Source organism: Tinamus guttatus, unplaced genomic scaffold, assembly GCF_059628265.1.
Source record: "Tinamus guttatus ecotype Peru unplaced genomic scaffold, ASM5962826v1 Tinamus_guttatus_pri_ptg000029l, whole genome shotgun sequence".
In the NCBI taxonomy this organism is placed as follows: domain Eukaryota; kingdom Metazoa; phylum Chordata; class Aves; order Tinamiformes; family Tinamidae; genus Tinamus; species Tinamus guttatus.
The window spans coordinates 55,133-78,888 of NW_028288563.1; the positions used below are offsets into that span (position 1 = coordinate 55,133).

The 23,756-nt window shown below is 49.2% G+C and overlaps 1 pseudogene; it reads left to right on the plus strand.

The window, feature by feature from the left end:
- Nucleotides 1-798: 798 nt before the first annotated feature.
- LOC148596131 (uncharacterized) lies at nt 799-23,249 on the plus strand (annotated as a pseudogene).
- Nucleotides 23,250-23,756: the final 507 nt, after the last annotated feature.

Below are 23,756 nucleotides of genomic sequence, written 5' to 3' on the forward strand. Positions count from 1 at the left end.
CAAGCTCTTGTCCCTTGGTTTTAGGAGGAGGAAATGTGGCTGCGGGGACCATTAGAAACCTTCTTGGTAGAACTGACTCTTGATGTGGTGACTTGCAGTTGGCAAGCTGGGTCTTGCTCCTCCCCAAGACCAAGAGTGAAGAGGAAGCGCTGCAGGTACGTGCCTCTTGTTGTGGGAAGGGGAAGCGTGGTGAAGGCCGTAGAGCAGAGCTCCTGCTTCCCCTACAAAAGTTCAGAATGTGGTGCAGCTTTGCAGGGCTCGTCCTCACAGAGATGAGCGCGGGAGAGGGACTTGTGTCGATGCTTGTGCTTGTCCTTGTGTCTGCATAGCTGCTGAATGAGCTCTGAGGCCAAGATCTCCCCACTGGAGTCAGCTCTGTGGCTTTATAGGCAGCAGACGAGAGACATTGGGCAGGAGGTGCCTTTGCTCTTGCTTTAGCTCCTGGAGCCTGCAAGTGCTCCAAGAGGAAATGGGCTGCCCCAAGACACCGGCTGCTGAGAGGCCTCGTTCCTCTGCCTTGCTCCAAGTGCTGGAAAGCAGCAGGCACTCTGCCTCCTAGGGAAGGATCCTGTGGGAAGTGCCCATGCTGCTCGTGGGACTTGCTCTCACGGAGGCCCTTTGTGTTGCAGGATAAGGCCAGCGTGCCTGAAGCTGAGCTCTCAGCTCTCAGGTAAGAGCGCTTCCTTGGCCCGCACCTGCTTGAATGGAAAAATAGGCAGGGCTGCAGGCTGCCGCCTGTGCTCAGAGTACAAGGGAAGCCTTTGTTAATGCGAGAGAGGGAAGGGGATGGGGGCAAGAATGTGGCAGCCTGCTTGCGAGTGCATTGAGGAGCTGCCTGCAGGGGCTGCGCAGCTGCTGCACAAGACCTGCTTTCCCTTTGTCCTTAGCAACACATCGGGGTTGCTGAAGGACAAAACGAGAGAGCGGGAGCTTCTAGAAAAGCAGGTGACTCTCCTGCATGAAGAGATCAGGCACAAACAAGAGGCCACGCTGCGCTCGGTGTTAGACATCTTGGAGGAGAGGAAGATAGCTGCTGAGAAGAGAGAGGTAAAGAGGCTGTCATTTGATGCAAGGCCTTGCTCTCGTTTGGAGGCTCCCCGCTGCTGCTTCCTCTCGGCCCTTCCAGAGTGACTCTGTCCTCTTGCTGCCCAGGGCAAAGGTGTCTCTCAGGTCTCCTTGGGGCAGCGGGGAGCTGAGCAAGGTCTACTCTGTGGCTCAGGAGACTGCTGTTCTCCCGCTGTGCCCCTTGACTGGTCACAAAGCGCTCGCCAAAAGCTGTGGCACCATTCCCCACCGGGAGCTCTCCTAGGCAGACGCACCGCGCGGCTCCCCTTGGCTCGCAGTTAGTGTTCATGCAGACGTGCCCATTGAGGAGCTGCTCTCATTCTCTGCGTTCATTTCCATCTCTACCTTTGCAATGTTTTCCTCAGGCCCTTCTCGAGTTGACCCGGGCAGCTCTTGAGCAGATAGGGGCCAAGTATGTTGAGATGGCTGACTGGGCTCTGCAAAGCACAGGTAAGCCTTTGGGAAGTGTGCGGGCATGGGGCTGCTGTATGGTCCTCCCCAAAAGGCTGCATAGGTGGGCTTGCAGGCTGAGATCCATGCTAGCTCACTGCTTCTCCTAGCTCTTGGAGGGTCCTAGGCAGCTGCTTTGTATGTGTATTTCTGGGGCCACCATCGATAGAGCCCGCACATCGGAGAGTTACAGTGGGCGAGACTCTGGAGCTTGCTGGCTTTGTCGAGTTTTTTGTACCCTGTCCAATCGTCCGGACACCATTTTGCAGATAACAGCATGGAGGTCATGCAGAACTTCGGAGGCAGTCCTTGTTTATAGTTGGGGCAAAGCCAAGCGCTTCCCTTCACAGCCCCAGGCTATGTGAGCCCCACTGTGCTGCCCTTCTTCCTGACCACTGTGTGCCCTTAGCCACAGCAATCCCGCCTGGGAGGAGACAGGGCTGAAGCCAACAGCAGCACTGTGCAGCACATCTCAAAGCCAGTGTCTCCATCCGGGGAAGCCAGCAGCGTGCCCAAAGATTTTGCCGTCTTTGTAAGTCTCTGCTTTGCACCTGCTGGGAGGAAAGGGCCAAGGGAGGCCTCGTCGTCTTGGCGTCTCCTCTCCAAGAAGGGCGGCCTTTTTGCTGCAGAGCAGCGTGTCCTGCATGGGCCGTATGGGGAGCTCCGGAGCACTCTGGGCTCTCCAGCGTTGTGCTTTCTGGGTGTTGGGGTCTTGGAGCGCTGCCTAAAAAAGAGCCTGACGCACAGCCACAATTCCCACCTGTTGCTGGAGCAGTGGGACATAATGCAGGCTTCCCAATGGTGGCCGAGCGGGCTCTTCTCTTTGTGGCTCTGCTTGAGCGTGACCTGCTGCCCTTGTCGGTTGCTTTTAAGGGTATGCATGAAGAAGGTCCCGAAGAAGAGCTCCTGGGGCTTTTTGCATATGATGTGGAGCAAGAGGCGGTTCAGACCTTCCACCTCAAGGTACTGTGAATGCGTTTGGGCACCACAGAAGGAGGGAACTGAGTTTGCCTGAAAGGGCTTGGGCAACAGAGGGTGACCCAAAGAGTCCTGTGCCTTGTGGCTCTGCCTTATGACCCGTGGCTGCCTCCTTGCTCAGGGATACTTTTAGCTTCCCAGCAGGGCTAACGCTGGCAAAGCACAGCACGCTGCTGTGCTCTTGTTCTTTACACCTGAGTAATGATGTCTCCCCACGTTTCCTTTACAGAAGCAGCTTCCCAGAGCCTTCCAATTCATGAAATTCAAGGTGCAGAGCAACTGAGGGAAGCGCCAGTATACCTGCTTTTGCCAAGTGCAGATTCATGGGATAATGGCAGCTCAGAGGTTCCAGCTGAGCCAGGAGAGCAGAGGTCCTGTGAATCAAAATAAAGGAGTTGGTCCTGTGTCAGTTCACATTGGTGTTAATGCGTGGCTCCTGGAGTTCATTTCCTGAGGCAGGCTGCACAAGCTACGCATGCTGAGCACATGTAGAGAGAGGCAGGATGGCAGCTGGCTCTCCGCAAAGCATGACTCTGCTTTTCCAGGCATTGTGAGGGCACTTGTTTGCTTTTTTTGATTAAATTGTGCGGCATGAGGAAGCAAAGAGCCTCTCTCTTTGTTCTAAATTACTACGAGGCATCAGAAAGGTTCCAAGTCAGTCCCTTTAAAATATCAATTCCAATTATATATTCAGCGACAGGAATAATAACTGAATACAATCATTTTGGGAGATTCTCTATTTTCATTTCTGTTTATGCCTGTACAGCTTCAATTTGGTTTCCTCTCCAAAAATTGCTTAGGATTTCCATATATTAAGGAGGCCTTCGCTCCAGGAACAACTGAGGTTTTACAATTTGTAAGGACCTTCCAGTCGCAGTGGAGCTTGGCCGTCACTTCATTCTTGTTTCCTATGCCAAAGTATTTCCCTAGTCTCCTTCCAGGATACAAGTCGGAGTACGGCTCCCAGTCCTCCACTGGTGGGGCGGGTGGGCGCCACATTTGAGTTATTCCTGGCTTTCCCGCTTAGAAATTCTGCACTTTCTTGTTGTGCTTTTTCAGCCCTCTCTGCTGGTACATATCACACAATACAGATCTAAAGACCGCAGACACAAACAGCAAAAAACACAGTTTCTGTCCAGTTGCACCACCTCACGTAGCTGTGCAGTCCACTAGTGAGTTCCATTATTTCAATTGCCGAATGCCATTCTCATTGCCAATTAGGTTGTGAATGGGCTTGGGGTTCGGCAATACTCACACAAAACAAGGTGGCTACGGCGAGCCTTTTTTCAGGTGAAACCACATTAAACAAGCAAAGTATGAGTAATTACTCTTGAGGTAATACTTGCCTGCAGGATCCTGAGACTGAACATTCTCTCGAGTTGGCGGCTTATAGGGTTGCTGACAGGCTCCTAACTCGGTGGGCATCCCTGCGGAGACACCGTAGGCCTTGGTGTTAGAATCCTCACCCCCCCCCTCTCTCCACCCTGTCTTTTTATGCCCAGTGCATCCTGCCACGTAGGGCCCGTACGTGCCAGCAGGCAGACCAGGGGGCGGACAAACTCCACCTTCAGTCACATAACCTTCCCTCCTGGATGTACAGGTGCGCATACCAAGAAGGGGCCCCAGCCGTCAGTCTGAGGGTTCTGCCTTTCTCATCTACCTCCCTCCCGGGTGCTTGACCTTCGAACTAGTTTAAAGGATGTTTGCAGTTAAGTTGGCTACAAGTCCAGTCGAGCAGCTGCCTTCGACTGCTTTTGGAGAGGTCGGCTGTGAACCTGGCTGAGCAGTCGCCCCCGTGCTCCTTATCGCTCAGCCCAGGGGGGCAAACATCTTCTTTCTCAAAATCTGGATTCTATTTCACACAATAGTTTTATGACTCTACAGATCGTACAAATTTCCACCTCCAATATATGCCAGCCTTTCATCTGTAGAGGTCAATCTCTAGTAGCGAAGGACCCAAACAGATCATAGAATCATAGAATCATAGAATGCTTAAGGTTGGAAGGGAGCTCTAGAGGTCATCTAGTCCAATGCCCCTGCGCACGCAGTGTCACCTAGAGCACGTGGCACAGGACTGCATCCAAGCGGGTTTGGAAGATCTCCAGAGAAGGAGACTCCACAACCTCTCTTGGCAATCTGTTGCAGTGCTCTGTCACCCTCACTGTTAAGATATTTTTCGTGAAGTTCCTGTGGAACTTTTGATGCATCAGTTTCTGACCGGTTCGTCTAGTTCTGTTGGTGGCCAGCACTGAAAAGAGGCTAGCAACAACCTCTTCACTGCCTCCCTGGAGGTACTTACAGACACTGATTAGATCCCCTCTCAGCCTTCTCTTCTCCAGGCTGAAAAGGCCCAGCTCTCTCAGTCTTTCCTCATAGGGCAGATGTTCCAGGCCCCTGATCATCCTTGTGGCCCTGCGCTGGACTCTCTCCAGCAGCTCCACATTCCTCCTGTACTGTGGGGCCCAGAACTGGACACAATACTCCAGATGCGGCCTCACCAGGGCTGAGTAGTGGGGCAGGATCACCTCCTTCGACCTGCCGGAGACACTTTTCTTACCGCACCCCAGGATCCCATTGGCCTTCTTGGCCACGAGGGCACACTGCTGCCTCATGGTCAACTTGTCGTCCACCATGAAACCGAGGTCCTTCTCTGCAGAGTTGCTCTGCAGAAGGTCGGTCCCTGTGGGAGTCATCGAAAGGAGCAGAGGCTTAATGTTGAGGACCAGAAGCCATTTTTTTTGAGCATCAGACCAAACTCCTCTCTCCGCAGCCGTCGGTGTTGATAATGCTGGCTTTATCTAACACGCTGGTACCCAACGGTTTTGTCCTGCAACATGAATAGAAGCATACCCTCGCCCCCAGCTTATTAGAGGTCTTCATTAATTTTACGTACATCTTGTAGTAATTGCCATTTACTGCTTTTCTTTCTAATGACAAACACAGGCGTGTTCCACGGGCTGGTGGATGGCCGAAGGTGGCCTTGATGTAGTTGGTCTGCGACAAGCTCGCAAAGGTGGTGCAGCTTCTCCTCAGGGAGGAGCCACTCATCCACCCACGCTAGCTTGTACGTGAGCCAGTTGAGGGCAGGAGTCAGCTACGCATCAGTGCTCCTAGGTAAAATGCAGTGTCCTCACGCAAGCACCCCCCCATGCTGCGCTTCCGTTTCCCCCCTTAGGCAAAATTCGCCCATCTTGATGAGTTAAAGAACAATGCCCCTGCACATTGATGTGTGCAATGCCTTCCCTTTTCACAGCGGGGGCAGGGTCCGGGTGCCGCAGGCGGTTTACGTTGCCGTGGACAGTCTCGCTTAAAGTGACCCATCTGCCCGCACACATAGCAAGCCCCGGAACCTGCCGACCGAGCCGCAGCAAGAGACGCATAAGCACCGGCAAGCATCTGCAACGGATCGCCTGAGTTATCTTCCACTTCCTGCCCTGCTGCCTCTCCTATATTGAAATCACCCTCCTGCAACATCTCATGCATAACCGTTGCCCACGGATTCTCGATTCTTTCCCTTTTACGATCCCCACCTGGTTCCATGGGTGGTGGCACCACAACCTCCTGCAATCCCCCGTCCGGGGGTACGGGAGGCTGTGTGTGAAGACCCGAGGCTGGGGCAGGTGGATAAGTATACCTTGGTGGATAGCGGTCCTCCGCAAAGGTGGCAAAGATAGCAAAGATAACAAAGATGGCAAAAGTGGAGGTCTTGAATCGCGTGGAGGGGGCAGGGGAGGTGGGGACCGCCCTCGTGTCTATCCCTGTTTCTGATGTAAGTGCATATTCTTGCAATGCCTCACATACAATACGCCACGCGCGCGACAGTGATGAAGCCGTGAAGTCCCCTCGGGTAGCCCAGTCCCACAAAACTGCACCGAACTCGTCCCAAGTCCCGGGATCGCATATTGTTGTCTCACTTAAAGCATTGCAATGGCCTAATCCCCATTTTAAAAGAAACAACAAATCCCTGGTTTGGATATCCTGACCTATCCCGGACCTATCTAAAACATGCTGCCTAGTCTGCAGCAACTTTTTGTCGGAGAGAGGGAGACTGCAGACACCCGTTGGTCATCAACAGAACTCGTTTATTGTCTTAGAAGCGAGTATATTTATACAGGAAATAATTAGCCTCATACATATTGCGAAGCCTGAGCTCACGATTGGCTGTCGGGCTGGAAAGTACTGGAATCCCCGGGTAGCGAAATCTCCTCATTCCGCTGCTATCAAGCCGGTCCTAACCGGTTCTTGCTATCCTTGTGGTTAGGACAATGTCAGGGTAACCTTGGTGTGCACTATAACCTACTTACACTAACTCCAGCTGGCTGCCAAGGCCCTTCTCCTTGAGCCAGAGCCGAACCACGCTATCCACAACTTTTCCTGCTCCTTTGTCATGGATCCCCGTATCATCCTCGACAGCTAGGCTCCAACGTCCCATGCCAGAGCTTCCGAGGCTCGCACTCTCACCGCACCAGAGCTTCCAAGGCCTGCAGTTCCCAGTGCTGGAGCTTCCGAGGCTCTCACCCCTGAGTGCCGGAGCTTCTGAGGCTCACACTACCCCCGCTTTAGAGCTTCCACAGCCCGCAATTCCCAGTGCTGGAGCTTCCGAGGCTTGCACTCCCGAGTGCCAGAGCTTCTGAGGCTTGCACTCCCCCACGTCGGAGCTTCCAAGGCCCGCAATTCCTGAGTACCAGAGCTTCCAAGCTCGCACTCCCCCATGGTTCAGAGCTTCATTACCGTTTATCACTTGCGGCCGTGTACATGTTGTCCTTCTTCCGTCCTGTCGAGTTTTCTCCACCGCATGATCTTCCCCGTTCGCCTGTCTCGGTCCCTGTTCCGGCGCCATTTGTGGGAGTCATTGAAAGGAGCAGCGGCTTAAGGTTTAGGACCAGAAGCCATTTTATTGAGCATCAGACCAAACTTTTATATTCTCCGAGTATGTCAGCATACACTGTCCACGCGCTCCCTCCAGCCAGTTCCTTGACTCTATTGCTATCTGGGTCCAATCCTGCTAACGGACAACACCTAACCAAGCAGAGATTGGTGCGTCCAGACTGTGTTTTAGGTTTCTCTATCTGCTAACTTTCTCTATTCCTAACTTTCACAGTCTCTCACTCCTAACTTTCACCATTCCCACAGCTTCCCAGTTTCTCACGGTTTCTCAGTTTCCCACAGGTCCCCAGCCTGTCCTGGTGTCTGGCGTTATTCCTCCCCAGGTGCAGAACCTTGCACTTGGCCTTGTTGAATTGCATGAGGTTTTTCACCGCCCAGTTGTCCAGTTGCTCCAGGTCCCTCTGGCTGGCAGCGCAGCCCTCTGGGGTATCAGCTACTCCTCCCAGTTTGGTATCATCAGCAAACTTGCTGAGGGAGGACTCTGTACCTTCATCCAGATCATTGATGAATAAATTGGATGATGATAAATAGAAAGATGACGTTTTCATAGCAGTTTCAGCCATACCTCATGTCAGCATCATTGTACAAAGGATACAACACATAATACAGACGAACATAGCAAATAGAAATAACAGTCCTAATAACAGTTTCTGTCCTCACTTAACGCATTACAATTCTCCAACCCCCACTTTAAAAGACGGATCAAATCCCCAGGCCTGATATCCTTACCCCTCCCGGATTTATCCAGCATATCCTGCATAACCGGCAGCGCCCTGCAAGTCCCACTCCGGATCTTCTGGCAATGGGGGCACATCCTCCCCCATCTCTTTCTCAGGCTGTAATGTCAGGGATGGTGGTAAAGGCCTTTACTGGGGATCTCTTCATCATCTTCCTTCTCCTCCTCCTCAGGAGAAGCAGAGTGGAACATAGATTTATTCAAAGCCTCCCACTCAGCCAGCTGCTGTGCAGATGTTTTATAGAGAGAGGGTGAGAGCTCATTAAGAGACTCCCACCCCTGCCGCACCTTTGCCTGCTCACTGGGTGAGGGGTACTTATGACTCAGATCATCTTTACGGTCTGATGGCCCGGGGGCGCCGGTAGAGCACTGTAAAGCATCCATTTGCTCCGTGACGGCCTCTACAGGAATGGGATGCTGGCCCTGGCACCAAAACAACATTCGGTGTAATGCATAGTCAGTAATTGTGATACCTCTGTGAACAAGCAAAGCTTTCCAAGTAGATAAGACTAGGGCTTCCTGCTTTGTTGGGTTTTGCCCCGTGTCTCTATATTTCCGTGGCACCTTTGAGAGGTGCCCGTCCCGTTTGCACCTTCAAGAGGTGTGAGTCCCGTTCCCAGAGGCTCACCTTCACAAGGAGTCAAATCACTGGTCCGGATCAGGCAGCCTCCCTGCTGCTCTCAGGCTCTGCCACCAGCGCCAGTTGCCAGGTGGTCCACCTCTTATTATCACGTCCGGGTCACCAGTTGCCGCAGTCGTGGCAGCCAAAAACACAAACAACTGGGGTAGAAGCAACACAAAATAGACTTTATTGTTCTCTAAGTACATTATTTATGCTGAGCATTTCTCCTCGTGGCTGCGGCTTATTGGTGAGGACTACAAAGGACAGTAGCTAGTAACAGAGTTGTGATTGGACGACTCTTAGCTTGGCCAGTTTCTGCTCCGTGGCCAAAACCTCCTTAAATTGTTCAGAACTTTCTGCTGTCTCCATGTGAACTCTGTCTCATAGATTCACGCTAATCTTTTCAAGGTTAACGTTCTCTGCTAAGGGAGCCATAGATTCCACAGACCAGCTGTAATCCCTGACAAGGGCCATCTAAGAGGCAAGTGTAGGCTAATCAGCCTGCTGTTGGCATGAATGACAGTTGGTGTAAGTGACTTGTGCAGTATTGTAATCATTGCTGGCCGCTATACACTCTGCAAGATCAAGAGAAGGGGTGAAAGCATGGAAATTTAAGATGTAACATAACTTTGTAATATGTTGTTTTTTAGAAGGCAGAATAAGTGGATAAGTGGACCGAAATACAAGAAAGAGGATATGCAATATCTGATTTAAAGCTGATTTGAATGTGTTAACAATGATGGAGAACAAAAAGAAGGTGTCTCCTCTTTGTTTGGCTTGCAGTACTGAGAAAAATGTTTGAAAGACTTTGTAAGTGATGATGGTGTGAAGATGTGCGATTGCCGGTCTGAGAATGCGCAAATGATGGTCTGAGCATGTGCAATTGATGGTCTCTGAGGAAAGGGGGGGACTGATGGTAAAGGAAATAAGGGATGGAATCCAGTTGCAGGCAAAGGGGGCATTGCTCATAAAGGAGATGAAGGATGGAGTTTGTAGGCAGGAGCCAAGCACAGCAGAACACTGTGATAGGCAGTGGGAGCAGAGGGAATGCCTGCATCAAATTTGAGGAATTGCAAAGGTATCAGATTTAAGGAATTGGAGTAAATGCTTCAAGAAGTGGATGGTAATGGGAAGAGGTAGAGGAAGGGGGAAAGCAGCTTTTATTTTATTTGTTATGCGCATTTGCTGCCTTAATATTTTTCTCATGTATCATCCCTTGTTTTATTCAATTAATGCAATGTGTTGTATCTAATATGCAATTCGTATCTCCTGTCTCACCGGATGGTATAAAACAGGTTTGTGCTTGCCGAGGCCGACCCCGCGAGACGGAATGAACAACACTTCAATGTGAAGCAGGTTCAATTCGCTTTACTATTGTCTACTATGTAGCTTTATACAATTCTATCACCCGTAAACGCAGACGCGCTAAGCAACAGCATTCCCATTAGTTAGGCTATAGTGTCCATGCATAGTTAGCTTGCAGCTGACTGGCGTTCTTTCCCGATGCTCTGTTGCTGCGCCTCCCAGATGCTTATCTGCTTATGGCTGGCCTAATTCATTAAAAAGTTGCTAACAGGCGTTATCTTCTCCGGGTGGCCTTGGTTCCTGTCGCTTCAGCTCCTCCGTTCTCATCACCTCAGCTCCTCGGTTCTCATCACTTCAGCTCCTCATATTCTTGCAAAAGCGCTAAAGCCCCAACATTTCCCCCTCTTTTTTCAAAAAGAGAATTAGCAATATTATGCGTCAAGCGTTGCAAGCATTGGCAAAAGCAAGGTAACATAATCACAAGCACGAGTATAACCATCCCAATCACGCACAAGTGGTACAACATTTTGTAATCCATGGTCCTAAACCTAATGATCTGAGCCAATCTTCCAATCCCCAACTTTCTTCCTTTAACTTGTGCAACCCTTCCCTCAAGAGCACAATCTTTTTATGGATGGACTCTGATGATCGGATAAGTTTAAACAACACATACCTTCAAAATCCTCACACCCATGCCCATGTGCTAATAGCAGAAAATCTACTGCGGCTCTATTCTGCAGTACTGCATGATTTACGCTAGCTACATCTTGCGATAGCTGGTCTAAAATGTCTGATGTTAAATTTAACTCATTCCTTGTCCAGCATGCTAGCTGTTTTAAGGAAGTCATTGTTCGGGCGGCAGTGCTCCCTGGGACAAGTAGGGACACAAAGATAGTTTTAACCCTTGACCAAAACCTTGGATCCCCAACTTTTGTACAATCTAACTCATGTATCGATCATTTCTTCCTTTTGGATACAAAGGTCATCACTTGGGATATATTAGGATGAAACAAGCTCAGTTTCCCCAGGTAACATGGACCTCCTTGTGGACCGGACGGTACTCCGTTCCATGCCCGGTCTCCGCATATTAAAAACACTCCTGGCGGTAGCCGTTTTGCAGAGAAGCTCGTTAATTTACATTGGGTATATGTGTGAAGATAAACATTATTAATTTTCAGCCCCGAGTTAACTGTCACCCATTGCGATGTACTTTCTTCAAGTGCACCTTTGCTATGCAGTTCAAAACTAACCCATCCACCGTTTTGGGTGGTATTTGTGGCATTCAGACTTCCCAACAAGTCTAATTCCTCCGGCGGGGAAGTCAAAGTGCCATTCAGACTTTTGATGATTTCACACTGCCAATACCCGTCTAACTGTTCTGCCGTTCGCCTTGACCGGTAAGGGCACATAGTGGTATTTAATAAAGTATCATTAAGCACAGCAAAATTAGCTACGTACCCATTGAATTCTTGAGGTTGCCAAACAGGGAAACCTATCAAGCAAGTGCAGAAAGGGTCTCCTGGATGTTGCAAGCTAGGACAGAAGGCATTTTGGCCTGTCTGATTAGCTATGGTGACCCAAATGTTCTCCCTCTGCTGAATTTCTGTCTGCCATTTCCCCTGCACTATCGCTGTCACCATTATCAAGATGATTACCAACCAGCTGAACCTGGTCCATTCTGACATCCTGGTCCATTAACTGTTCCTGTCTCTTCTGCAACCACGGTCATACCCACTTGGCCGGTACCCAGGTCGCTCCATCTCCTGCAAGTACACAAGCATAACCCCGTCCCCACGTAACTAACTCGACTGGACCTTCCCAGATCTGTTTCTGCGGCCAGAAAACTTCTACTTGCACCTTTTTTCCTGAAAGATCAGCTGAGTTTTTAGAAAAATGGGTGAAAATAGGTATGTTATCATCATTTCAAGGGTTAAGCCAATTTAAAACATAGCATGCTTTACTGATTAATTCGTAGGGACTCTTCTCCCCCTCTTTTTTCAAAGCAAACAATAATTGTTTCAAATTTTGATGGTGACGCTCGATAATGGCCTGACCACCGGAATTATAAGGGATACCCATCTGATGGATTATTCCCCATTGCTGGAGAAAGGTTTTACAGGTGTTACTCTTATACGCAGGTGCGTTATCTGTCTTTATGATGTCAGGCTTTCCTAAGATGGCAATTGCCTGAGCCCAATGTTTGCAGGCCGACTTGGCATTTGTGGAAGTGGCTGGGGTTGCCCATAGAGCCTTCGAACAGGTATCCACAGTAACATGTAAATACTTTAGTCGCCCAAAGGGTGCAAATTCTGTAACATCTGACTGCCATATCTGCCTTGGTTGTAACCCTCTCCGGTTGGTACCCATTTCCTGTAAAGGGGTCAATCTTGCACAATCGGGACAGGCAGCAATAATAGCGCGAGCTGTTGCTCGGGAAATTTTAAATTCGCGTTGTAACGCTCGAGCAGATTGATGGAAAAATGAATGAGAAGTTGATGCCTGCTGTTCCACCGAACAAGGAATACCTGCTGCTGACACGGCACTATCTATGACTGCATTACCTTCTGTTAAAGGGCCAGGGAGTGCAGTATGACTACGGATATGTGATACCCCAAAAGCATGCTTCCTTGCAAAGCAACGGCTCCATTTCCTCATTCGTAATACCACAAAAATTCCTGATCCATTGAATGTCTCCCACTAATTTTTGCACACAGTTAACAGTGTCAATTTTTGTCTGCAATTTAAGCTTTTGGGGTCTAATTCTAGCCTCTGTGACAACCATACCCAAATAATTCCAAGGAGCTTGCCTTTGAACTTTTTCAGGGGCAACGACCAAACCAAATTCCTTTAAACAGTTAATTAATTCCTCTTCCTGCTCGGCTGGTAAAACTTCAGGGCTTGCTACTAGGATGTCATCCATATAGTGGTACGTAATCAAATCTGAGTGATTTTCCCTCCACGGTTTCAGGGCCAAATTCACAAACCATTCACAGATGGTTGGCGAATTTTTCATTCCCTGGGGAAGAACTACCCACTGGTATCGCTCTGATGGGCCTTCCCTGTTAATTGTAGGAACCATGAAGGCAAATTTTTCACTGTCCGCTGGATCGAGGGGTATTGTAAAGAAACAATCTTTCAGATCAATTATTAGCAAATTCCATGCCTGTGGGCGCATAACAGGTGAGGGCAACGCTGGCTGTAAGGCTCCCATGTTTTCCATGTGTGCGTTAACAGCTCGGAGATCATGTAACAACCTCCACTTTCCTGATTTTTTCCTAATGGTGAAAATAGGGGTATTCCAAGGACTTGTTGACGGCTTAATGTGACCTTGGTCTAACTGTTCTTTGACTAGTTCCTTTAGGTAACGCAGCTTTTCCTCTGGCAGCAGCCATTGGTCCACCCACACAGGGTCCTTCGTGGTCCATGTTAACTTTAAGGTAGGGCGGAAGCTGCCCCCAATGGCCGCTAGGGAAAAGGTGTCTGCAAGATGACTCCCCACTGGACCAGAACATCCCTTCCCAGCAGCCACAGTGACGTGCACATCACATAAGGCTTTATCATGGCTCTGTTTCCCTCTTCATCCATGACTGTTACAAAACATCGACGAACCTGCGTAGGAGATTGCCCTCCGATACCTGTCACAGGAGCATCAATTTCTTGCAGATCCCACTGTGGTGGCCACGCAAACTTGGGAACGATAGTGGTATCTGAACCTGTATCAATCATCATGGCAACATCAGTAAGACGAACACCATCCGGTCCCACCATACTCACGAGTCTTGTCGGACGCTGAGCAGTTATCTTTTCACAAAAGGCGACCTGGGGGGGTCCAGAAGATCCAAAGCCTTTGTTTCCACGCTAGGCCTGTCCAGGATTAGGAACTATGGCTCGAAAAGGTATCAATTGGGCTATCCTGCTCAATGCTGGAATAGCAATAGGAGGGTTGAAAATTTTTATCATTATACCAATATTTCCAGAGTAATCAGCATCAATACACCCTGGTAGAACAAAAATGCCCATTTTTGAAGCTGAGGAACGGCCAATCACCAAAGCGGATAGGCCCCTCCCCAGGGGACCAGTGCACGTAGACTCTAATATGTGCACATCAGAATCTCTAATTATTGTGGATTTTGCCACTGCCAGATCGACTCCTGCACTTCCGCAAGTTGTGGAGGAGAGTTCGCAGAGGCAACCATCGTTTGGGGATATTTGTTCGCCGCGTCCCTCATAACGCGGCAGCTCCCGTTTCCCTGCAACGGTGTACCGTTCTTATAAAATTGTGACCGACACTCTGCTGCCCTATGCCCAAACTTTTGGCATTTTGCACAGTTCCCATTAAATCCTTTTGGGCCCACACCTTCAATCCTAAATTTGTTGGGACACCTCCTTTTCACATGTCCTGGTTGGCCACATTGAAAACACGCTCCGTGAGATCCTTTATGCCCCTTTCCAGACATTCTCCCCTCCTTGAGTGCTGCGGCCAAAGCCACGGCATGTATTTTAGCCTTTTGCTCTTCCTCAACCATTGGTACTCGGGAACATACTTCTATCATTTGAACAACTGAGGCCCCTGGTGGCAAAATAGCCAACAGTTATTTACAGGATTGGTTCGCGTTTTGTATTGCCAATTCCTTAGCCAATATCGCTTTCATCTCTGATATCCAGGGCATCCTTTAGCCGGTCGACAAGGCCGAAAAAAGGCTCGTCTGGCTTTTGTACTATTTTGGTATATGGTAATTGAGGTGTTCCTATCTGTGGCAGGGCAAGAAAGGTTGCTAAAGCTGCATTTTTCGACTGTTGTAATATTCTAGGATGAAGCGCTGCTTGGGCCTCGGGTGCCCGATAACGCCCATTTCCCATCAGTTGGTTGAGAGTGGTGATCCTTAATGGATCATCCATACTACAATTTAAATTTTCCAATTGCTTCTCTTCCAACCTTTCTTGCCACTTTGCTAGCCAGAGCATATAGGTAGTAGAGGAAAGCAGAAGTTCCATTATAGCCCTGCTGTCCGCAGGAACCATATTAGAATATTTAAACAAAGCAGAGATTTGGTTTCGAACTAGCTTATTATCATGTCCATATTGCATCACTGTTTTTTGTAAACTTTGCACCAATTTCCAATCTAAAGGCTCCCACTTGGGGCCCTGGGCTCCCACTACTACCGGGGCTGCTAGTGGAGTTAATACAAAGTCCCCCTGTAAACGAGCATTCTCTACCAACCCCTTATACTGCGCTCCCGCACTAAAAGTTGGATCAACAGGTGGCGCCATATCCTTACACTTTCCCCCACCATCACTTCCACTTACAGTGGCTCGAAGCCACAACAACAACCCCTCCTCAGCTGGATCGCTTCCTCCAGCTGCTTCCCGTTTCTTTTGAATCTTCCATAACTCCTCAACCTCTCTGCCCAAAAGGCAGCCCTCCAGGCCAAATTTTGCCTGCAGATAATTTTTTGCTTCATCAAGTGTCATACTCCCTTCTTTGACCATCTGCAGTACCCACTCTTTTTTCTGTCCCAAAACCTCTTCAGTCACCGCCTTAAAGCTAGAAGTACCTTTTCGCACCTCCCATTGCCCCAGTTGTTTATCCACATTCTCCAACCCCTCTACTATAGCCTTATGGGCAGTCTTATATGCTGCCTTCACATCCCTTGCCCTGGACCCGCCGTCTAATTGCCGCATCTGTTCCAATAACTCCGTCATTCTCTCCGCTTGCTCCCGAAGTTCTCGTTGCATTCCTTGGACAATTGCGTCATCGTTGTCCGACCCATCCGGGATCGGTGCTTTAATCGGATCCACGTCCATTTTGGGCGCTGTGGGGGGTGGTCGTTCCGCGGGTGGTCGTTCCTCCCACTCCCACGGTGGAAGATCCTCATCCGCTCCCCCCCATACTTCACATTCAGCTAGAGTTACTGGGCACGCCTGCCCAGATGAAGCCCCTTTTTCCTATCGTCCATTTCCTCGCCTGGACTCGGCTCAGTAATTTCAGTCCACTCGGAGTCTCCCGAACCACTCTCCTCCCCTTTTCCTCCACGGAGTGCTTCCCGCAAAGCAGCAGCGACTTGAGCCTCCCCGTGCAATTGTTCAAGCATTAGCCGCACGGAACAATATATTTTCGCAAGTCGCCGAGCTTCCTTTGAACCTACTTGCACACCATCCCACAGTTCCTTTCCCACTCGCTCCCAGGACTCGAGCTTATATGCCTGAGAAGTTTCCTCTATGAGTTTTTTCTGCTTACAAAACAGCAGCAAGTCAATTAAATCGTCTTTTGAGATCTCAGTCTCAGTCTTTTGAGTGAGCTTTAACAAACTTTCTACAGTAGCACGCTCCGTTGCTGATGCAGCAATTCCCATTCTAGATGCTGATGCAGCAATTCCCATCCTGCTTCCTGACTCACCAGGTCAGCCGTGGCCACGATCCGCCTTTCTTCGGGCGCCCAGCTACTTCTCCCTTGGCTACAGGATCCCTCGCGTTCTCGGCTCCACTCTACCCACTATCACGTCGGGGTCACCAGATGCCGAGGCCGACCCCGCGAGACAGAATGAACAACACTTCAATGTGAAGCAGGTTCAATTCGCTTTACTATTGTCTACTATGTAGCTTTATACAATTCTATCACCCGTAAACGCAGACGCGCTAAGCAACAGCATTCTCATTGGTTAGGCTATAGTGTCCATACATAGTTAGCTTGCAGCTGACTGGCATTCTTTCCTGCTGCTCTGTTGCTGCGCCTCCCAGATGCTTATCTGCTTATGGCTGGCCTAATTCATTAAAAAGTTGCTAACAGGCGTTATCTTCTCCGGGTGGCCTTGGTTCCCACCGCTTCAGCTCCTCGGTTCTCATCGCCTCAGCTCCTCGGTTCTCATCACTTCAGCTCCTCGTATTCTTGCAAAAGCGCTAAAGCCCCAACATGCGCTGTTTGCCAACCGAAGCCGGCAGATATATCGTTTAGTGAGTTAAAAGATAACTTTGTTAACATTTTTTGTTTTAGGGCACTTGTTTAGCTAACCTTGTTTTACATATTTAGTTTGACGTTGTAGGTATTTGAATGATCTTTCTAGAGAGTTAACATTTCCTATTGGGTTTTTGTGGTTGTTTGTATTGTTATTGCTTGTTTATCTTGTAACAGTTATTGAATCACCTAGCAGACAATAATATCTGGAGTTTTATATGATGACATATCTTTTGATTGTTTGAAAAAAAAAGATTAAGATACTGCTGTATGTGCTTTCTCTCTCCCTCTCTCTGTCTCTCTCTCTCTGTGTACCTCTTTTCTTTCCACACCACCACAAAACAGCAATGTCGAGCCATGGGGTGGTGTAAGAGACTGTTTTGAATTGTCTTTTGTCTCGACATTGTTGCCACAACTCCTTGGCCTTGGCTCTGGCAAGAGCATGATTCAGCTCCAGGCGTTTTGTCTCCCCACAATTATCTGCTTTTCGACCTTGGCACCCCACCTGTGGGACGACTGTGAGATTAACACGAGGCCCAAAGGATGCCCAGCAGTGTCTATGGAGCAGTGCTGGCACTCAGGTTTGGGTAAGAGGAGCCCCAGAGCAAGCAGAGAAGGGGGGGCAGACTCTGCAAGAACAGGGACATAAAAGGACTGCGTATTCCCCCCCGGGGGGCGTGCAGCGGCTTCTTCCCAGGTGTGTGCGCTTTCTTCTGGGGTGCACGGCTTCTTTCCCGGGACATCACCTGCATCGAGGTTTGTGGGACATCACCTGCACCTGCACCGAAGCAGAGATGACACTTCGCTGGACTCGTGGAGGTGGTAACTATAATCCTGCTGCATCTCTCTCTCCCGCTTGCTTGCTTATTTTTCTTTCCTTTTTTTTTTTTTTTTCTTTCTTCTTCTCTCTGTCCTATTGCACTTATAAGAATAAAGCTTACAAGGGGGTACGGCATATGACCTTGTTTGTGTCTTAATCTCACTCTTAGGATCATAACAAGACCTCTCCCGACAACAGATCGGGCCATTTTTATTGGTGTCACGGACAGGATCCCTGGAGACAAGAGTGCCGTGCTACCTTGTTGTGAAACTGCTTGTGCTGTAAAACTTGTGTTCTCCTGGGAGTGTATAGGGGAAATTTGGATTTTGAAGGTGTGACCCTCTCAGGACGATGTCCCCTTTGTTGTGAACATGGCTGCTCAACACGCAGCCGATGCTTGTGATTATGTGCCCTGGCTGCTTGAAGGACTTAAAGGAAAATATATGATTTCTTAGAGATGCACCGATCTCGCCCCTCACCCGAGGGACAAGATTGGGCAAAGAACTGTTGCTTCCAACTGCAGAGTGTGGTAGGTGGGATAAGAGTATTACAGAAAGAAGCTATGGCTAAGAGGGGGAAGGGAAAAGCTATAATTTGTGCAGTGCTGGGAGGGAGCCTGGCAGTTGCGGTGGAAGAGGGAAAGCAGAAGTTTTGTCAAGATGAAACGGTAATCCACTCCCTGCAAGGGGCAGTAAACACTCTGCAGGAACAGCTAAAGGAGAACAAACAATTGTTGGAGGAGGAAAGAAACCAAAAGATGATATTAAAGAAAGAGTTGAGGAAACAACTCTTTTTTGAGGGAAGTAGATACTTTGTCAGAAATAGAAAAGACACGTGCAGAGAAGGGGGGCACAGCAAATTTATCCCCAGGGAGATTTACAGAAGGCCAAAGAAGCTGTAAAAAGCCCACCCCATACGTGTCCGCTGATTAAAACAAGAGTATGTGTATGAGGACGATAGCGATGACCGTCCTCACGTTACAACCAAAGAAGTCCCATTCACTGCAACTGAATTAGCAAAGCTGAGAAAAGATTTTGCAAAAACTGCGAAGGAATCGGAGACAGAGCATGTGTGGAGAGTGTCTTTGTCAGGAGGGGATGGAATCTTGTTGTCAGAGAAAGAAGGAGAAGGGTATTGGGGTCCGGTTGTGTTTCTGACTGCTGGCGATCGCTGAGCCCCATGGTCATCGACTCAGAGAGCTGCGTATTGGGCTGGAGGGCTGACCCCTTTGGAAAGAGGAGATCCGCTTGCCCTAACGGGGACGGTGGATCAGTTAGTGGAAACTGTGCAAAAGGCGGCCTGTCTCCAGATGATGTGTGATCAGGAGCTGAAGCCTAACCAGGGTTCCCTAATGATGCTGCCTGTGGACCCAGAGAGAATGACTCCCCTGATACGAGGACATCCTGACTCCTTGAAACCCATTGGGATTCCATTACCCATGATGGAGAAAGCCGCTCTGGAGGGGATGGTGACACCTGACTGTCAGTGGCCAGGGAGGAAAGTATGGAAACGGGGGGAGATCGCCCAGGAGTTGATTAATTTGGGGAGAAACTACGGCCCTGTTGTCAGATTGTCCCAAAGTGAAACCAGGGTTATATGGGCTACAGAACAGGTTAGTACTAGCGCAAGAGCGCAAGAGTTGGAAAAAATCCTCCTAAGGGCAGAAGTAAAGATATATCAATATATAGATGATGCGCTGATAGGAGGGAGTCAGGTGGAAGAAGTTAGAGAAACCCAGAAGGACATCATCAACCACTTAGAAAGTACAGGCTTGACAATTCCACCTGAGAAAATACAAGCTCCTTCAAGTAAGGTAACACTTTTAGGGGTTGGGTGGGAGGAATGTCATGTATCCCACCGGATACCCTTTCCTCTCTTGACCAGATCATAGAATCATAAAATCATAGAATGCTTAGGGTTGGAAGAGACCTCTAGAGATCATCTAGTCCAAACCCCCTGCATACACAGGGTCACTTAAAGCACGTGGCACAGTACTGCGTCCAAGCGGGTTTTGAAGATCTCTAGAGAACGAGACTGCACAACCTGTCTGGGCAGCCTGTTCCAGTGCTCTGTCACCCTCACTGTTAAGAAATTTTTCCTTAAGTTCCTGTGGAATTTTTGGTGCTTCAGTTTCCAGCCATTTCCCCTAGCCCTATCAGTGGCCACCACTGAAAAGAGACCACCACTGTCCTCTGCGCTCCCTCCCTTGAGGTATTTATATACGCTGATTAGGTCCCCTCTCAGCCTTCTCTTCTCCAGGCTGAACAGGCCCAGCTCCCTCAGCCTCTCCTCATAGGGCAGATGTTCCAGGCCCCTCATCATCCTTGTGGCCCTGCGCTGGACTCTCTCCAGCAGCTCCACATCCCTCTTGTACTGTGGGGCCCAGAACTGGACACAATACTCCAGATGCAGCCTCACCTGGCCTGAGTAGGGGGGCAGGATCACCTCCCTCGGCCTGCTGGAGACGCTCTTCTTAATGCACCCCAGGATCTCATTGGCCTTCTTGGCCACGAGGGCACACTGCTGCCTCATGGTCAACTTATCATCCACCATGACACCTAGGTCTTTCTCCGCAGAGCTGCTCTCCAGAAGGTCAGTCCCCAGCCTGTATTGGTGTCTGGCGTTATTCCTCCCCAGGTGCAGAACCTCACACTTGGCCTTGTTGAATTGCATGAGGTTTTTCACCACCCAGTTGTCCAGTCTGTCCAGGTCCCTCTGGATGGCAGCACAGCCCTCTGGGGTATCGGCTACTCCTCCCAGTTTCGTGTCATCAGCAAACTTGCTGAGGGAGCACTCTGTGCCTTCATCCAGATCGTTGATGAATAAATTGAACAGGACTGGACCAAGGACTGACCCCTGGGGAACCCCGCTAGCTACAGGCCTCCAACTAGACTCTGCACCACTGATCACCACTCTCTGGGCCCTGCCACCCAGCCAGTTCCTAATCCACCTCACTGTCCACTCATCTATCCCACACTTCCGGAGCTTGCCCAGGAGGGTGTTGTGAGGGACGGTGTCAAAAGCCTTGGTGAAGTCAAGATAGACGACATCCACCGCTCTGCCCTCATCTATCCAAACGGTCATTTCATCATAGAAGGCTATCAGGTTAGTCAGGTAGTCAGGCAAGATTTCCCCTTGGTGAATCCATGCTGACTACTCTTGAGCAATTTCTTGTCCTCCATATGCCTGGAGACAACGGCCAGTATGAGCCGTTCCATCACTTTTCCGGGGACGGAGGTGAGGCTCACTGGCCTGTAGTTGCCTGGGTCCTCCTTCTTGCCTTTTTTGAAGACTGGTGTGACACTGGCCTTCTTCCAGTCTTCCGGCACCTGATCAAGATGCCAGAATCCAAGAGAGACTTACAGCATGCACTAGGGTTGCTTGTGTTCTGGAGGAAGCATATTGCTCACTTTTCAATTACTGCCATACCCCTGTACGACTTACTGCGAAAAAGAGTTCAGTGGGAATGGACTCAGGTTCATGATGAGGCTTTACAGCTGTTGGTGTTTGAAGCGACTGCCTATCAGGCCCTTGGTCCCACACACCCATCTGATCCAGTTCAAACTGAATGGGGATTTGCCAAGACTGGACTGTCAATCCATTTGCGGCAAAAGAGTCCAGAGGGACCTAGCTGGCCCATTGGTTTTTATTCTCGCAGCTTTAAAGACGCTGAAAAAAGATATACACAGATTGGTCTGGGGGGTTATCTATAAGAGTAAGGAGAAGCCAATTCCCCAAAATTCCACCAATCTATATGATCCATTTAAGGATAACGAATTTGTTTCGTTAGCAAGACCTGTAAGCCAAACTTTTAATCGGAGTATGATAATTTGGGAGACAGAGAGGTGGCCTGCGACAAGCGATCTGTCAAAGTTAATATAAGTGGAAAACAAAAGTGGGGGAAGACTGAGTAGCCTCCTGAAAGAATAATCAAGCATTATGGGCCTGCTACCTGGAGTCCTGGTGAACCATAGTCAAGGGCGAGACTGGTGTTCGCCACCAAGAAGAAACTTGAGCTCCGCTGTTGGCTGCCACCCATTAGGCGTTGAGCGGTGGGGACATATGCCATGCCAGACCTTGATGTAAGTGATGGTCACCTCTCTCTCTGAGGGCCTGTAGCAGTCGTGGCGACAGTCGTTCTCCACAACTCGTCACTCTTTTTGACGGGCCAGACAGGGTTATTCCAAGCTGTGGTAGTGGGTTTATAACTGCTGCATCCCTAGGTCTTTAATTGTCTGCGAAATGTCTTCATGCCCCCAGAATCTTGTACTGTGTTGTGGCTATTGATTTAGTTGCGGCATGAATCTGCACAGAGGGCATTTTTACTTTTGTGACTAAAATTGTCTGGGTACTAATGTAGTTCTTTGTTCCAAATTGCTACAAGGCGTCAGAAAGTTTAAAAGTCAGTCCCTTTAAAATATCAATTCCAATTACATATTCAGCAACAGGAATTATGATAACTGAATACAATCATTTTGGGAGATTCTCTATTTTCATTTCTATTTATGCTTGTACAACTTCAATTTGGTTTCCTCCCCAAAAATTGCTTGGGATTTCCATATATTAAGGAGGCCTTCACTCCAGGAGCAACAGAGGCTTTTACAATTTGTAAGGACCGTTGCTGCTCCTTCCATGCCAGTCGCACTGGAGCTTGGCCATCACTTCATTCTTGTTTCCTATGCCAAAGTATTTCCCTAGTCTGCTTCCAAGGATACAAGTCAGAGTACGGCTCCCAGTCCTACACTGGTGGGGCGGGTGGGCGCCGCAGTCTCAGTTATTCCTGGCTTTCCTGCTTTCAAACTCTGCACTTTCTTGTTGTGCTTATTCAGCCCTCTCTGCTGATATATATTACACAATACAGATCTAAAGACCACAGACACAAACAGCACTAACACAATTTCTATCCAGTGGCGGCCAAAACCACAAAGAACCGCAGTAGATGCAATGCAAACTATGCTTTATTGTTCTCTAAGTACATTATTTATACTGAGATTTTCTCGTCGTGGCTGCTACTTATTGGTGAGGACTACAAATGACAGTAGCTAGTAACAGAGTTATGACTGGACGATTCTTAGCTTGGCCAGCTTCTGCTCCGTGGCCATAACCTCCTTAAATTGATCAGAATTTTCTGCTGTCTCCGTGTGAACTCCGCCTCATAGATTCACGCTAATCTTTTCAAGGCTAACATTCTTTGCTATGGGAGCCATGGATTCCACTGACCAGGTGCAATCCCTGACAAGGGCCATCTAGGAGGCAAGTGTAGGCCAATAGGCCTGCTGTTGACATGAATGACAGTTAGTGTAAGTAACTTGTGCAGTATTCTAATTACTGGTGGCCGCTATACACTCTGCAAGATCAAGAGAAGAGGCCAAAGAATGGAAATTTAAGATGTAACATAACTTTGTAATATGCTGCTTTTTAGGAGGCAGGATAAGGCAGGCACAGAAACACCTCGTCTATTAGGAAAGTCTGACAGAGGTGCTCTTCTTAGGCCTGGAGAAGATTTTAGATGCTATTAATGTGTCTCATGAGGATGAGGCCAGCCTCTTTTCAGTGGTGCCCAGCAACACGACGCCAGGCAGTGGGCACGCACTGGACCACCATCTCCTCATGAGCAATCATTTATTTCCTAGGAGGGTGACTGTGCCGCGCAACAGATGGCGCAGAGAGCTTGTGGCCTCTCCATCCTTCGAGAGAGTCCAAAGTCTCCAGGAGGCGGTCCTGGCCAACATGCTCTAGGTGACCCTTCGGGAGCAGAGGGGCTTGGGCAGCATTGCGAGATGTCCCTTCCCACCTCAGGCATCCTTGAGGGTGGTGCTGCGGGGCAGAGAGAAGATAGCCTGAGAAGCGCTAGAGCCATGGGAGCCCTGCTCTGCCTGGAGAGCCTGCTGCTCGGAGCGGCAAGCAGCGACACTGAGGAGCAAAAGGAAGAGCTAGACAA